This window comes from Spinacia oleracea, chromosome 4 (assembly GCF_020520425.1).
Source record: "Spinacia oleracea cultivar Varoflay chromosome 4, BTI_SOV_V1, whole genome shotgun sequence".
NCBI lineage: Eukaryota > Viridiplantae > Streptophyta > Magnoliopsida > Caryophyllales > Amaranthaceae > Spinacia > Spinacia oleracea.
The window spans coordinates 140,258,773-140,273,166 of record NC_079490.1 but is presented as its reverse complement, the minus strand read 5'-3'; the positions used below and the strand labels follow the sequence as shown (position 1 = coordinate 140,273,166).

Genomic DNA, 14,394 nt, shown 5'->3' with positions numbered 1-14,394 from the left:
CATATATAGGCTAAATAAGGCATTTTCGGTCCCATTTTTCAACTACATCACCTAGGGGCAGATTTTAAACTTAAAACATGTTTCATAAGCTTTGTTACCTTGATTTGCTTTGCTTTGCTACTACAAGGGACTTTCCCTTTACCCGGTACTTCCTTGGTGTGTGTCCTCAAATATAAGTCACCGGCTGTAGGCATCACACCTCCACTTTCCTTTGCCTAATCATACAAGTCATTTGTGTAAATAATCAAATTACTAACAACGTTAAATGAAATTAAGTCACATTATTAAACTTACCATTTTCTTTGCAGTCTCAGTTGTGGAAATGGAACCTTGGAAATGTGATGGTTCAACTTTGTTGGTTAATGAACCCCCTCTTCTATTTTTCTTAGCCTGCTCAGATCTTTTCTTGAATTCATCATCATCCACGTGCTTCATCATTTCTGCATGCACTTCCTCAGGCATCCAATCTGGCTTCTTTCCATTACTCTTTCTTGTTATTTGGTAGTGGATGTACTTAACTCGTTTATATGCATTTGCATGGTAATCATGCACAGCAAGGTGGTCAAACTCAGGCAACCATTTATAGGTCCTCTACACAAAAGAAAAGAAAAGAAGGGATATTTTGTTATGTTACATTTATAGCAAGTTGATGAATAAAAAGTGATACATTACATGATATAAAATCGAATATACCTTGAACAGAGTGAACCAATGCTCTTTTGTATCCTTGTCAACTTTGGTATAACACGTCCAAGGACTCTTGAAATATTTCTGGATGACGTTAGTAATATCCCGCGAAATGGAACTGTGATCAAACCTTACATAGTGGAATAGGAAAAAACACAAGTAACGTTAGTTTACAAAATTCATACATGAGATAAAATAATTGAAATGTAACTCTAAGTCTTACCAAAGTTCACCCGGTGCCATCCAAATCACTCCAGAATCCTCAGCTTCTTCATTTGCTTGTGAATCAGGTACCACCTCTTCAGAGTACTGACCTTGAGTTTCGTCATCATCAAAGTAGGTATCAAGTGAGGGTTGGGTCACCCGTGTAGTACCTCCATGGCCAGCTCCATGGCCACCTCCATGGCCAGCTCCATGGCCACCTCCATGGCCACCTCCACGACCACCTTCACGACCACCTCCACGTGCACCTAAACGACTACGGATGGCTGAATTTTCTCCTCGGTTGGACATCTGTTTATTTAGTAGGACACAAACCAAGTTTAAATAGTTCAAATTTCAATCATAAGTTTACCAAACGACTACATAATTCCTCGATTGGACATCTGTTTATTTAGTAGAACACAAACCAAGCATTAACATTAATAAACTAACGCTACATATATAGTTACCTAATAACAAGTAACAAACAACTACATAATTCAAAGTTCAATGATAAGTTCAATAAACAACTACATAATTCAAAGTTCAATCATAAAAGACAACACACATAATATTTCTTGAACCTAAAATTAAACAACCAAATAGAATCAAAATCAGCACGATCAAGTTAATCTTCGTATCCACCATCATCATCAACGTCATCATCTTCATCCTCATCTTCATCACCAACGTCATCATCTTCATCCTCATCATCATCATCCTCATCCTCATCCTCATCCTCATCCTCGTCCTCATCACTCATACTATCAACATCACCATCATTAATATCGTCATTATCATCATAATTTTCTTGATCTTCATAATCTGGGATCTCATCTGGAGCACAAAGAGCTGAAGAAACCTCATTTGCATCTTCTTGCAGAAAGTCTAAGTCAACCGAGCATCAATCACAGACCTTGCCTTAGTTTTAAACACAGCCCACCATTGGGCTTTATCCTTCTTCAAACTATTGAAAGTTCTATTGAAAGTTCTACCCATTTGGTTGTTATTTGGAATCGCATCATTCATCAAAGATGCAAACCCATCCACACACCTGTGTTGTAAGTTGAATTCACATTTCAAACTTGCAATTCTTGATGCCATCTCCAACACAGAGAGTTTGCTCCCTTCATATAATGGATCTCCAGCTGCCTTTAGAAGGTCTATAAACTTCTTAGCTTCATCATTTGGTTCTTCTTCAACTGAATTACCCTCTTCATTCACCAAATGCTCTTGATTATTTCCAAGAGCATCAATAACCATATCCCGATATTGATTTGGCTGAACACGCGAGGACTCTACTAAGCTTTCCCCTTGACATATCCATTGATAGTAATTACGAACAAACCCCTTCTTGTACAAATGTACTCTAACTGTTTCAGTATCATGAAAACGCCTGTTATCACACAAGGGGCATGGGCATCTTATTTTGTCACCATCATTGCATGTTGGATGCTCTTTGCAAAACTCAATGAACTCTCCAACCCCCTTGAGAAAGTCGGGCTTAAGATTGCGCCCGTCGAGTCTATCATACATCCAACTACGCTCTCTTCTTTTCATGATACCAAATTCTACACATCTCACAAAAAACATGTTACTAACCAATCTCTACACATCTCACACTAATCATGTTACTAAACCTACTATGTAGTCTAACTACCGCTCGAAGTTTTCTAAATAAACAATCAAATAATTGATTTTATTAATTATATAAAAATCAATACTTATTAATGATATAAAGTTAAATAATTTATTAATGATATAAAGATCAATAATTTATTCAAACGCACTTATAAATTATATAAAGTTCAATAATTTACTTATAATTTATATAAAGATCAATAATTACTTAAACACAAGCCAATAAGGATAAAAATCAAATATAAATAATAAAATGCATTTACAATAAACACCTAAACATGCACAAATTTATTCAATACACTTACTTACTACTCAAATTCATTCTCTAAATTATTCGTTGTTTCTCATATGAATGAACTGTAGTTGGTAGTTTACGGAAAGGTGAGTTACAGTCCAATGCGATTTATTTTTCTACATGATCGACAAATAGATGGTTGGGTGGAATTATGTTGTGTGGGAACAAACTGATCCCATGGCTTCAACTTTGTTACATGCTCTGAAATCTGACATCAAGCATCAAGCATAAGCATGTCTAGTCTTTTTAGATTCAGTGTGTTCAATATGTTGTTTCTTCAGGGCTAGCCTTAGAGGTTGTTCCTGTGAGCTTGTTCCTGTCTAGGTTGTAAACTAGTTTGTTTGAGCTATAAAATTTATCTCTCTTGCTTGTCAAAAAAAAAGTTAACATAAAATTCAGGGCTATGCTTTATCACATCGAAATCCAAATCTTATTAACCATAGAAAACATGATATTCAATGGGGTCAATTATACATGCACACTCAGTTTCAAGAATTCCAGACAATTAAGAGCACATGAAATGAACACCATCAAGAACTAAAGCAACCTCTTTCACAAAATTCCAGAAATTCAACCTAAAACAAGTACACACCACACAATCAAAAAAGAAAATAAATTCATAAAAAAATAACATATTTAATTTCAGAGAGAAAAAAAAGCAGAAATACAACTCACCAGATTTTAGGGTTGCTCAGATTTAGTTTCGTCGACGGTAGTGGTAGGTTCGTCGCCGGAAGGTGGGAGGTGCGTCGCCGGCAGGTGGGAGGTGCGTCGCCGGGAAGGTGCGACTGGGCTGTGGCGGGTTGTTGGAAGTGCGACTGGACTGGGAAGGCGTCGACTGGGCTGGGAAGGTGCGACTGGACTGCGTCGCCGGCGGGTGGGAGGTGCGTCGCCGACAGGTGCGTCGACTGGGCTGGGAGGTGCGTCGACTGGGCTGGGAAGGGTTCGTCGCCGGCAGCCCAAATCGCCCAGCAGGTGGGAGGTCGTTTTTTTTTTAATTATTTTGAAATGTAGATCTGAATGAAAGTTGGTCGCAAAGTACTCAAACCTCTTTTTTTTCCTTTAAAAAATTACCGACCGCTTATATGGTTGGAGATATTAAATAGGCGGTAATTAAAATTTTGAATGAGTTTTGGAAATAGTCGGATTTTTACCAACCGCTCTTTAGTCGGAATACAAGAAAAAGCAGTCGATAAATTACCGACTGCTTTAAAAGCGGTGGGTAAACTTAAAATTTAGCGACCGCTCAATTTTCGGTCGGTAAATTACCGACTGGTTTTTTTCCGGTCGCTAATTATTTTTTTACTGACTAATTTTATGGCGGTCGGTAAAAGCAGTTGGTAATCAAGCGCTTTCTTGTAGTGATAATTACCTCGCTCCATTGCGTAACCTTAATCATACGAACGTCTCTTCCAGTAATTGTTAACCAAAACTTAATTCCTTCCACTTAACCCCATAAGTATATTGTTCAAACAAATATAAAGAACGAGTTAGAAACTTTATTAGTAATATACTTTGACTTTTAGAGTTTAGTGTAGTCATTTTTTCCAAATTAGCATTTCAATTCGTTTAAAAACAAAATAAATGAGACTTAGGCCCACCTTTAATTTATGTTCCTTCAAATAAGAATTGGGCTTGTCATTTGACTTTGGGTCATTTGGAATGAAAAGGAAAATGGAAGAAATAGCAGGAACTTAGCAACGAGCCAATGACATCGTCAACAATGGAAACAACGATTGCAGCCAACAACAATAGCGCCGAAAAAGGAGTGGTGGTTGGCCGTCGGCAAGGAAGCAGTCGCCGACAGGTAATGCAGCAGCGGTGGTCGAAGGGGTGGCGCCGTGGTGGTTGAAAATAGAGGAGAGAGAAAGTGGGAAAAACTCTTAAATTTTTGGGTAGAATACGAAACTGATGGTACAATTTAACTTAGAAATTAACTGGCAATTGAGCAGATATTTATAGAGTTAAAAGGGTATAAAAACGTAAGTAATGAGCTCACATTTGAGAAACCATGGTTATGTAATACCATGGAAAATGATGAAACTTGCGGCAAAATACCAGTAGATAACAATTAGGAGCTCATGAGTCAAAAGAAGAAAGAAGATTTTGAACATTTGGCAAAAATGCATAGCTTTGAATTTGCCATTTACACGTATGGAAATGGTGGAGAAGAAGGAATTGACTTCCTTTCCTTAGGTAAATGAAATAAGGGTGAAATGGTATTTCCAAGTTTTGGGTGATAAAAATTAAAGTTTTAGGTGTAAAACATGGGCTCAAATATGGAAGGTTGTACTTACGTACAACACTACATAAATTAGGTGGGCATTTTCTCTTTTAAAACATTACTAGGCTTTTATTAAAACTTAAATTGTTGAAAGTAATAATTTAGAAGTAAAAATGCTCTTAAAATATTTTCGGAAAACTTTAGGACGTAATTACGTTAATAATCGTAATTACAGAATAATGAAACAGGCTTAAAAATACGGGGTGTTACATATAATGAGGATAGATGTTGGATAAATAAGGAAAAATTTCAAAAGGGACTAATAAAAAAGAATAACTCAATAAAGAAAAAAAAGACTAACATTCAAGAATGAAGGGAATATATGATTTTTTAAAATATGAATTATTTTAATACGAAGTATTTTGTATAATGTATTCTCTAAGTTTTATACTCCCTCTGTCTTTTAATACTCGCATCATTTTGACTTTTTGCACTATTTACATAATTCACTTTGACCTTATTTTATTTCTAGTATATGAAAACAAATGTTAGTATAAACTATATTGTTGGCTTCATCTTAATATATATTTTAAAAATATTAATATTTTTATAATATGTAGTTAAAGATATTGGTGGTCAAAGTTGTGCATTGACAAACGTGTCCAGTCAAAACGATGCAAGTATTAAGGGACGGAGGGAGTAATGTTTTTACTCGGTTACTATATTTGGTTCACAATAAAAGTTTGACCATATTTTTGCGACTTACTCCCTCCGTCCCGGAATACTCGAAACGGTTTGACTTTTTGCACTATTCGCACAATTCACTTTGACCCCATTTATTTCAAGTATATGAAAACAAATGTTAGTACACAATATATTGTTGGTTTTATCTTAATATATATTTTTAAAATATTAATATTTTATAAGTTCTTATACTATGTAATTAAAGATATTGGTGGTCAATGTTGTGCAATTGCAAACGTGTCAAATCAAAACGTTGGGAGTATTCCGGGATGGAGGGAGTATAAGAAAAAAACTCTTTAGTTTATATTTTTGAAAATATTTTATACTATTACATTATCAAGTGATTAATATATAGTATAAAATACGCGTACTACAAGATATTGTACCATTAATGATGGAAAATTCTGTCGCTAAAGATCAATAGTGGCAGGATTTGATGAAAAATCCCGTCGTTCACCCGTCGTAAAAGTCATTTGTGACGATTGTTCCCGTTTTTATTTGGTGTTAACCTCGTCGCAAACGGTTTTTGCGACGGGAGTTTGAACCCGTCATTATTGGGTTGTCATTAATGATCCAAATTCTAGTAGTGAAGCAAAGCGCGAAAAAAATGAATAGATCAATAAAGATTGGAAAGATTGTAGTATATAGTTTCATCAACCAAATCAGACTCATACAGTGTAGCGTGTAGCGTGTAGCGTGTAAGACCAAATCAGACTCATAAATGTAATAATAACTCTAAAAATGATGGTCATATATGTAGGTTCTACAACATTTTTTTCAACGGTTTCCAACTTTCCAAGTTACAAAAAGTAATATAGAGGACCGAATATCTTCGCTCATGAACCCATAGTATATCTTTTTAATGTTTAGAGTAAATACAAATTTACAACCTTGTTTTTTGTTTTTATTTCTCTGTTTTTGTGTCTCATTATGCATTATTACGTTCTTTAGCATAACATTTTATTTTGTTTGCTTCACATTTCACTGATATTTCCTTACTATGTTAATCGGCCCTAAAACCTCATTTAGGACTTGTTGTTGTTGTTGTTGTTGTAATGAATTGTAGATATGTTATGTCAATCTCCATTTATCATGTGAACAAAGAAAATTCTAAAACTTTATCTACCACACGTCCACACCACCCCACCTAGCTAGGTACACATACCCGCCCAGTATAAGAACTCACCTTACCCGTTTCACCACCCACATTACATGTTCGAGTAGTCATCCTCATAAAGAGCTTAATTACCTACCAACTTTATATTTCAAAGTTTGTAAAAAAAAGAAAACTTAATTATTACGTATATGGTTGCCTGTATGTAGTTTGAGTCTTACAAGGTCGATCTTGAGTACCCTTAGATCTTACAACCCTCTAATGTTATGCAAAACCTACTTTTGATACTATTAATACCATAAAAGCCAAAATATCATTAAAATTTAGATATTATCCGTCGAAAATATGACAACTTTTAATAAATTAACACAAAGTGGTCACTGCCTTAAAGTGTTTCTTTTCGAAATGGTACTCAACTATAATCATCTCTAACCTATATAATTATGCTATAGTCATACGTAGTAGGTCGACACGTTTATATAACAACTAAATTTTGATATAGTGTTTTTTTTTAAAATATTAGGCAATATTATCATTAAAGAGACTACATAATAAACTATGTTAAAAATATTATAGTTTCTTTTATAAGTAATAATAATCAAATTATAAGTTTCGTGTTAATTTTTCATCCCTAAAAACACTCATGTATACCCTTTAGTTATATTTTATTATTTTTTATTTTAAGTTAACAAATAACAATGTCTGTTGAACCACATTTTTCATGGCCGGTAGATTGACCTTCTACGGTTCTACCTAGTTTAAAAAAGATGAAGAAAAACTATACATTGTAAAAAAATTCAAGCAATTTCTCTAAAACATGCAACAGTTCATATAACTCCATTTACCATATAAGTATATATAGTGAATATAGTGCAAGCACGCACAACAACGAAAACGGCACTTGAAATAACTTTAAGGATAAATTTATCACTATGATTACATTTGTATGATATTATGATTTAACAAAAAAATTGCCCTTTGCCCATTATGATTTGGACTGAACTCGGTGTTATAATATTTTGTAATACTCACATATAACACTTTTATACGGAGTATCACAAGAATGAGCTTAAAGAAGTATAATTCTATCAAATTATTAACTCATCTTAAACATAAACTTACTAATCATAGATTTTAATACTCCATATTACTTTTTATTAAGTAAGATCACATTTTATTTTTTATAAATATTGAAAGAAAAAAAAAACGTAGTTCTCAAGCTTAGTTAATTAACTAATTGGTAGTTTCTCCCTGTATCTTTATCAATTTAGCAAAGAGAATGAGAATATAGTATGGACGTAGCAGGCTTGCAACACTAGTGCCTTAGTTTGTGTTTTCTTTGTTGTTTAGGTTGTTATATGTTAATTTGTTCCTAGCCTTTGTTTGTTGTGTTGCCTGCCTTTTTCAATGTTGTATTAACTGTCTCATTCTGGTTAATAATATATTCTATTTACCGCAGAAAAAAAAAACACATATAGTATGTACGTAGTGTATTTCTTAAGTGGATGAAATTTGCAAAATTTATAAATTTTAAAAGAAGGTAAAAGTATTAATACAATAGAAATGATACATAGAAATATGATAGTGTATATTCTGAATAGTATATACTACCACCGTTCCTGATCGAAAGCTCATTACGCCTTGGAATATGTGTCAAAAGTATGAAATTTTGACCGTAAATTATATATCAAAATGTTACCATGTAAGATCTTGTTAGATTAGTCTCGTTATGTATTTTTAGAATATCAACTTTTTATAATTTTTTGCACATACGAAATTGGATATATTAGTGGTTAACTGCATTTGAAGTCTGTGCAAATAGTAAGTGTAACAAACTTTAAGGAACGGAGGTAGTACAATATATCATCTCTACCAAAATAATACAAAGTATCTTTCACTTATTATAGAATATCTACGATGCAAACAATTTACTTATTATTCCATATACTACAAATATTTAGTATTCTTCTACAATTACTCCATAGTAAAGTGCAGATATCTTTTTAGCTAGATTATTCGGCTATTTTTGTTTCTTTCCATAAGTACTTTAATTTCTTTTCAGTGTAGCCTTCTGCGTATAAAAATATTTTTATCAGTTGTAAATTTGATATGTACACACCTTTTAAAAGACAATTAATATATGTTCCGGAGTACTTGTACGATTTAATAAAATGATATTGGCCGGGCAATATTTTTAATAGAGCATGTGTTCGACTATTTTTTTTTTAAAAGAATCTTTAGTAAAGGTTGTTAATTTTATTTATTGCCTTATGCAAACTTATTTAATACTTGTTTTAGGTAATGACATAATAAATAAGATATTTGTTACTATAAAATAATAAACTTTTATAAGTTAATTCATTTAATTAGGGTAAGATAAAAGAGTGGGGATTTTTTTTAATGAGAGTGTGACATGTGGCAAACCTGGTTTTAGAATCTTCTGTTTTAGTATAGTTATAGATATTACACACGCGTCGCGTACATAATCACTTAATAATAATACTCCGTCCATTATATCTCTTTTCTAATTTTCTATTACAAACAATGGCGGATCTTTGTTGTGGCTGGGGTGGGCCTGGCCCCCCCGGCAGAAAATTTTTGTAGTATAATTTTAGTTACGGCCCCCTAAAATTTGTGTATAATTGTATAATTATATAGTATATTACTTAATTTTTTTTATACCGGCCCTCCTCGTAAAACCCTTCAATATCCGCCACTGATTACAAAGATGGAAAATGTTAGCAAAAGCAAGTGAAAGCATTAATTAGTTAGGGGGGAGGAGGTTAATTAGTTGAACTCATATGACTTCCTTGTCAAGGTCACATGACATGAACGATATAACATGAGAAATCCCCTAGTTGCATGCATGGCATCTTATATCCCGTGCATACTTCCTCCAAAAGTTTGCACAATTCCACATGCCTTAGCAAATTTCAATCAACTTGTTTAATTTCTTGATACTTAATTATCAATGATTAAAATAAATAAACGTTTAGTCCATTAAGAAGTTAATTAAGGCAAGGGGCTCCCTCATCCCTAGCCTTCCTCTTTCAAACCGTGAAACCCTAGCCTTCATTAGCGAAATTAGAAGGGGCTTCCATCTGCTTTTATCGATAGAAGACCCCTATCTTTTTATTTAGTTGATTTTTCTTTAATTTTGTTTGTTTTTTAGGGTTATAGCAACCAAACTGGGGCCGAAGCTGTGCAAAGATATGGGTTTACATCAAGTAGTAGTGGAAAGTGGCAGTTTGGTAGTAATTCAAGCTCTCCGGGAGGCTTCAACAGGCTGCAACAGTTTTTCTTTAATTATTGATGACAATTTCGCTTTATGTTCGAGTTTTACTAATGTCGTATGGTCTTTTGTTAAGCGTAACTAGGTTTTGAGCCCGTTCAATGAACGGACAATTATGTAGAGGTTGTTAAGCCGTCTTTTAAAATGCTAATTTTATCGAGGGCTTGCGTTTTTAGTGGGAATAGATGATTCATATCGAGGTGAAAGTTGAAAAAAAAATTAGATGGTGAATTAATTTGTGTGTTATAGAGGGGGATGGAGTGATCGAGTGGAAGCGATTGAATGAATATATGAATTAAATTGTGAATTGATGTTTAATGAGGAAGATGAAGTGAAATGGGTGTTGAAGCTGTAAAATTTTCCGTATTACAAACAACAAAATAAAAAATTGAAAAATAAATAAATTTATGTATGAAAGATATATAAGGGTGACATGTGTCACCTAATCATATATGGTAGGGTGATACGTGTCAACTAATCATATACGGTATGGCGACACGTGTCAACTAATCATGTATGATTATCATTTTTAAATACTAGGTATTGATGGTAATAAGTTAGCCCACACTTTAGCCCACTTCCAACCTTGGGAGTTTGGGACGAGAATGTGGAAAGACGAGGTGCCAGATATTGTTATTTCTGTAGCTGCGGCTGATTTATTAATATAATCTCCCCTTAAGGGTTCCCTCCAAAAAAAAAAAGTTTTCTCCTTGTGCGAGGAAATTTTCTCTCTCGTAAAATAGGGGTTTTCTTCTTCTTTTAGGGAGAATTTTTCTTAGGTTAGAGGATCCTAAATTTTTGGTGTACAAAGGAATGACATTTTTTAATTTTACAAGAAAAATTAATTCGTCGATGGAGATATATGCGGTGTTACATCAGATGTCAGTTCTATATCTACAATCACTGAATCAAATTTTATTCAATTTCAATACTACAATAGATCGAAAGACCCATTCGTTGAATGTTGTATCAAGCAACAATGTGTAAGAGGGTATACAAGATGTTCTATGTAGGTTGTATCAAACAACGATGTGTAATAGGGTATACAAAATGTTCTATTTGTATGATTGCACTTTTGTTGAAAACAAATTTCATTTGATTAAATTTATTATGTATTTGATAGATTCAAAGCTTTTTTTTAAATGCCGTAGCACTTTTTATCAATGAATCAATTAAAAAATAATTAAGGCCAAATAATTAGCTAATTAACCACCCAATATCATCTAACTCCATGTTAATTTGTCTTCCTTTTAGGAAGATCTTGCCAATGTGATAAAGCATATCTTTGACGTTTAGTACCTTTTCAAAAAAAAAAAAAAAAAAAATCCGGTCATATGATTTCCGTGAACAACAAAAATTAGGACGATAAGTTGAATAGACAACCACCCTCCTAAAAGTACTTGTATAAGTCAATTTCACTTATTTATTGTGCAACAAAATTGGGCCGTTGGGGACTTGGGGGACGGCTAGAAGGGGTTGGGCTAAGGAGTGATCGATCGGCCTTGCACTGCGCAAACACTATCTTCTCAAGTAGTCTTATAACTCTATCTTCTCAAATTATTTTGTACCACTAGGATTATGGATAATTGTTTGATAATGTTGAAAGTAATTATTACCAATATACCAATTATTCAAAAAGGATTATATAAGGAGTGACTAATGTTACTTTCATCACTAATATATTTTACAAATGATTTTCACATAAACCTTTTTATTAGATCGTCCATACAAGTTTTTATATGAGCATTAGATTAGATACAATACACCATTATTACGTTAGTTAAAGCTAGTAAAAATTGACCCGATTCAACCGATTTCTGACAAAATTTGAAGTGACTCGAAAATCAAAATTCACACATTCAATCCGCATAAGCACAATAATCCCGTACAACTACGTTATCCGATTATACTCGAATCGATTATACTCGACCCGTAACCAACCGATGACCCGATTTGACACCCCTAGTTAAAGCCTATTTGCACATATACTAGAAAGGCCCAAAACATAAAAAAGAAGTATGATCGAGAAATAAGCTCAAATGTAAAAGAAGCCCACTTCATCGTCTTTCCGGAATTCTAACACCCAGCATGTCAGCATCAACCGAATAACAAACCAAAACAATTAAACAACCACAAATCAACAATAGCTGAATAGAGGAGAATAGAAAGAGAGGAGAGAAAGGTGAAGCCTTACTGGTACTGAAATGTGCAAATAGGCTTACTGGTACTGCTCTGCTTTGCTTATGTATTGGTACTGAAATCATACGTATCGATAATATATGATCTTGTATAGGTATTGAATAAATGGAAAAAACATGGACTTGATTTTGCAAAATATTGTTATTGGTTGTTTTGCTTATGTATTGATACTTAAATGTTATGTATCAATATTATATAATGTTGTATTTGGTATTGAATAAATACGAAAAACATGAACTTGATTTTGTAAAATATTGCTAATGGTTGTTCTGCTTATGGTTGGTACTTAAATGTTATGTGTCAGTACTATATAATGTTGTATTGGTATTGAATAAATGCGAAAATGATTTTGTAAAACTTTGCTTGGTTGCTTTGCTTATTATTGGTATTGAAATGTTATGTGTCAGTAGTATATAATGTTGTATTGGTATTGAATATATGCGAAAAACATGGACTTGATTTTGTAAAATGTTACTAATGGATGTTTTTCTTATGTGTTGGTACTGAAATGTTATGTATTAGTACTATATAATGTTGTATTGGTATTAATATATGCGAAAAACATGGACTTAATTTTGTAAAATGTTGCTAATGATTGCTTTTGTTATGTGTTGGTACTGAAATGTTATGTATCAGTACTATATAATGTTGTATTGGTATTGAATAATGAATATATGCGAAAAACATGAACTTGGTTTTGTAAAATATTGCTAATGATTGTTTTACAGCATTATGCAAGAGATAAGGAGTAATTATCTTCTAAGGATGAGAAATATGGAAGAGAATGATGCATGGTTCCTTCTACTCCCTGGAAGTCCATGATGACACCTCCACAAGAAATTTCGGAGTGGGACATGTTGGTGTTTAGGACGTTTATATTATTATCACGGTGTATGGTTGGATTCATTGTTTTCTGAGGAACTTATGTTGTATTTTGCTTTTGGATTCTCCCATTGGGGGCACTTTATATTGTATTCCTATTAAGTATTATGACGTGTTCTCGCTTTTGAATTCTCTCTTTTATGGACTAATGAGTTCAAATAACTATAGGAGTAATCACATTGTGTTGTCAATTACCTCATGAATTTACCCATAGAAGTTCAAAAACCTCTGAATATGACTCTTAACTCATTCAAGTTGGAATACTATATTGTACTGATACTTATTTTAAAGGAAATAATGCATTTACAGGTCAAAAAGGGGCTCATTAACACTCAATTAGTACCCTTGGCAATCATAACTGTACCAAACTGTGTTGTATTGGTACATATTTTTAAGGGTTTGTCATAGTTTTAAATAAATGTTAGTAATATTAAATCCGTGACATTAGAAAAGGTTAATATTTGTATAAGAATATAATAATGAAAAACATTAATAATTAGAAGTCATAACCGTTCGATCTAGTTTTAAGGGATTATCATAGTTTGAAATAAATATTGGTGATGTTAAATCTGTGATAGTAGAAAAGGTTAACATTTGTATAATAATAAAATAATAAAAAAAACGTTAATAATAAGAAGTCATAACTGTTCTTCTAGTTTTATTTGAAGTTACACGTCAAATATTAATATTTTTGTATCTCATGTGTACATTATATGATAATAACCATAGATTACGTTACACTTAAAAAGTGTAAAGTTTGATAACCATAGGTTACATTTAATTTACTTGTTAGTATCTGGTTCAATCCCATATGTGTTTAATAAAATGATTCACTTCATATATTTCGTGCTAGATAAGTATTACTATTAATCGCACTCATATGTTTCTAATACTTCATACAACTTTACCTCTCAATGTGATTTTGACCAATTGGCCATTGAACACTATATTGTATTATACTTATTTTTTGTAACAACTAATACATTTACAGAGTTGAACCCTTTGGTACGAGAAATGTACCCTCCTTTGTTGTATTTGCATTCATTTTTATGAAATGACCACTTCATATACTTCGTATTGGATAAATATTACGATTAATCGCAATAATATGTCCT

At 32.9% G+C, this 14,394-nt stretch overlaps 1 long non-coding RNA gene across 1 annotated transcript; it reads left to right on the top strand.

Moving 5' to 3' along the window:
* Positions 1-12,214: 12,214 nt before the first annotated feature.
* On the top strand, positions 12,215-13,384 carry LOC130459484 (uncharacterized). The gene is made up of 2 exons (XR_008918899.1): positions 12,215-12,422; positions 13,126-13,384. It is a non-coding gene; the product is annotated as an uncharacterized lncRNA (long non-coding RNA).
* The last annotated feature ends 1,010 nt before the right edge of the window (positions 13,385-14,394 follow it).